This window comes from Notolabrus celidotus, chromosome 10 (assembly GCF_009762535.1).
Source record: "Notolabrus celidotus isolate fNotCel1 chromosome 10, fNotCel1.pri, whole genome shotgun sequence".
Taxonomy (NCBI): domain Eukaryota; kingdom Metazoa; phylum Chordata; class Actinopteri; order Labriformes; family Labridae; genus Notolabrus; species Notolabrus celidotus.
This window is the reverse complement of record NC_048281.1, coordinates 6,819,079-6,821,641: the sequence shown is the minus strand read 5'-3', so window position 1 is coordinate 6,821,641 and position 2,563 is coordinate 6,819,079. Positions and strand designations below refer to the sequence as shown.

Here is a 2,563-nt window from a genome sequence, read left to right as displayed (position 1 = left end):
AGATAACATACGAATTAAAATCCATCAAAAAGACGGAAGGGGAAAATCCAAAGATGGAGCCATAGTGCAGAGGACGCAGGAGAAATCATAGATAAGATTCAATGAAATTAATCAGATGAGACAAAACATGGAGAGTCAATAGATGTGAGGTCCACATACACAGGTGTGACACAAGACACAGGTGAAACTTATAGTGGAGAGAAACACACAAGGACAGGAAGTAAAACTAAATCAGACACAGGGAACAAGAACTATAAAATAAAACAGGAAACACTCTAGACTCGACTAACAAACGTGAGTTAAAATCAAGCAACATCCTCCAACTGCAAGAATTGAAGCCAATGCAGAAGTGTTAAGAACTGCAGTTCCTCAGAGGGTGAATTTTTTCAGACTGCAGCAGTTGATGAGATACTAAGATAACAAGTTTTGCATAATTAGAGGCACAGCTGACTTGACTGATTGGCAGGCATCCTGTAGCTGTCCGCTTTCAAATAATCTTGTATTTAACTGAACTTTTTCCTTTTCCTTTTGACATATACATCTCTTTTTGGTTTATTTGAAGTATTTAACTGCAAAATGAGCAACTCAAAGAGTGCCAGACAAGGCATTAACATTCAAGCTATGGTTACACGTGCAGATACAAGTGCAGCAGAGAAGCTAGCATCGTACGCAGCTAATAGCAGTACCTCAAAAATCCTGACTGCAGCTGAGGAAAGTATAACTACTGCGCTCATCTCTATGGATCAGCTGGCAGCAGAGTTCGAAAAACAGATGTAAACAGATGACGTATGGTTTCTTATTCAAGAATCCACAAACCCACTTCAATCCTCTCTGGACTCGCTACAGACAACAGTGAACTCCTTCCAGAATCGCCTTACCGCTGTGGAGTCTGTGGCTGGAGACATCTTTGAACGTCTGGCCTCAGCGGAATCCACCATCAGAAATCTCCGTACCCGAAACCAGTCTCCTTTAAGACCAGCGCTATGACCTCGAAAACCGCTCACGGAGAGCCAACCTGCGCATTTTGAATATCCCTGAGGGCAGGGAGGATGGTAAAGACCCAGTTAAGTTTATGTCGGAGGTGTTGATGCAGATTATGGGCTCTGATGTCTTTCCCGCACCACAGATAAAACCCAAGAGTTTTACAAACGGAGGTTTGGAAAAGAGTAGACGCACACGCACCTCATGCCTGCACCTTGAGAACGGTAATCTGCCTTGACTGTTATGTTGTCAAGCTAAACTGTGAACTTATCCTATTAGCAGATCGGGGATTGAACTGAAGGTATGAACACTCCTGTTGTTGCTCAGTGCTGGACTCGCTCATACTATGATGTTACCATTAGCAGCCCTCTCACTTTCTTTCAAATATTTTAATTTCATGATCATGGTGTTGTTCAGCGTTAATCATATATCTACTTGCTTTATTTTATTATTTTTTTTATAACCCTTGGCTTTCATTTTATTTCCACTTGACTGCACTAATAGCCAAGGCTGCTAATTAGGAAAAAGAGTTCACTCCATATGAATCTGCTGGGAGCCCTCTCGGGTAGACAAATCAAAAGCTGTTTCACCAGATGTTTTTGCAAACTGTGTTTTGCCTGCAGCTTGCCTCAGAATGAGGGACAAGTAGAGGCTTAAATGTTTGTTCTGTAAATGGGATGGGGTTATGGGAAGGGTGTGATGGCATTATAAGTTAAGAAGTCACTGCACCGCCTAGTGGTGAGAGACAGAACCGCAGCTAAAATCAGCCCTTTTTGCTATTGGTCGGTGTGATCACATGGTTTGGTTAGAGGCTGAGATCAGCCATATTGTTTGAGGAATTCACTGAAGAGCAGGGCCAACTCAATACTTCGCATCCACCTGTGTTTGTAAGTTTATAATACTTCTTTGATATGTTTGAACAAGTATTGGAATGTATTTGTTTTTTGTTTGGACATTCATACATTTAAAGGGTATTTGCTAAACACCAGATCTAACTACATACAAATAAGTGTTATGGACAGATTTTTTGCCAGTTTGATACTGCATTTAATGCTATGCATGTTTTTGTTTGTATCTGTTTAGTTTCACAAATTGGATCTGGATCACATTGTAAGAAAGCTGTAAGATAAGGACAAACAAGTAAACAGTCTGAACCCTACTTCTATGTCTGAGTCTTCATTCAATCCTTTCAATGCCCAGGACATCTGTTTAGCTATCTGTCACGTAGTTCAGCTATACGGACGAAGGGGACAGTATAAAGGGTCACTCTTAGATTTTCTCAACCAATACTACATTTTGTTTCTTCTACAAAGGTAACTCATGATGCTGTACATTTTGTTACAACTGTTTACCTACTTTGCCACAATGACTTTATTTTATAGCCCAATCATGGATGGCAGAAATAGTACAGGAAAAACTAATGTACGCTTTATCACATGGAATGTATAGGGGTTTAAACGGACCAATTAAAAAGGCTAGAATATTTAACCATCATAAGGATTTCAAATGTGAAATTGAATTTCTTCAAGAAACTCACCTTTTAGCAAAAGACCAAACCAGACTTAGGAAAAACTGGGTGGAC

At 40.1% G+C, this 2,563-nt stretch overlaps 1 long non-coding RNA gene across 1 annotated transcript; it reads left to right on the top strand.

Moving 5' to 3' along the window:
- The first annotated feature begins 469 nt into the window (after positions 1-469).
- Positions 470-2,140, top strand: LOC117820514. The gene is made up of 2 exons (XR_004632758.1): positions 470-1,868; positions 2,065-2,140. It is a non-coding gene; the product is annotated as an uncharacterized LOC117820514 (long non-coding RNA).
- Positions 2,141-2,563: the final 423 nt, after the last annotated feature.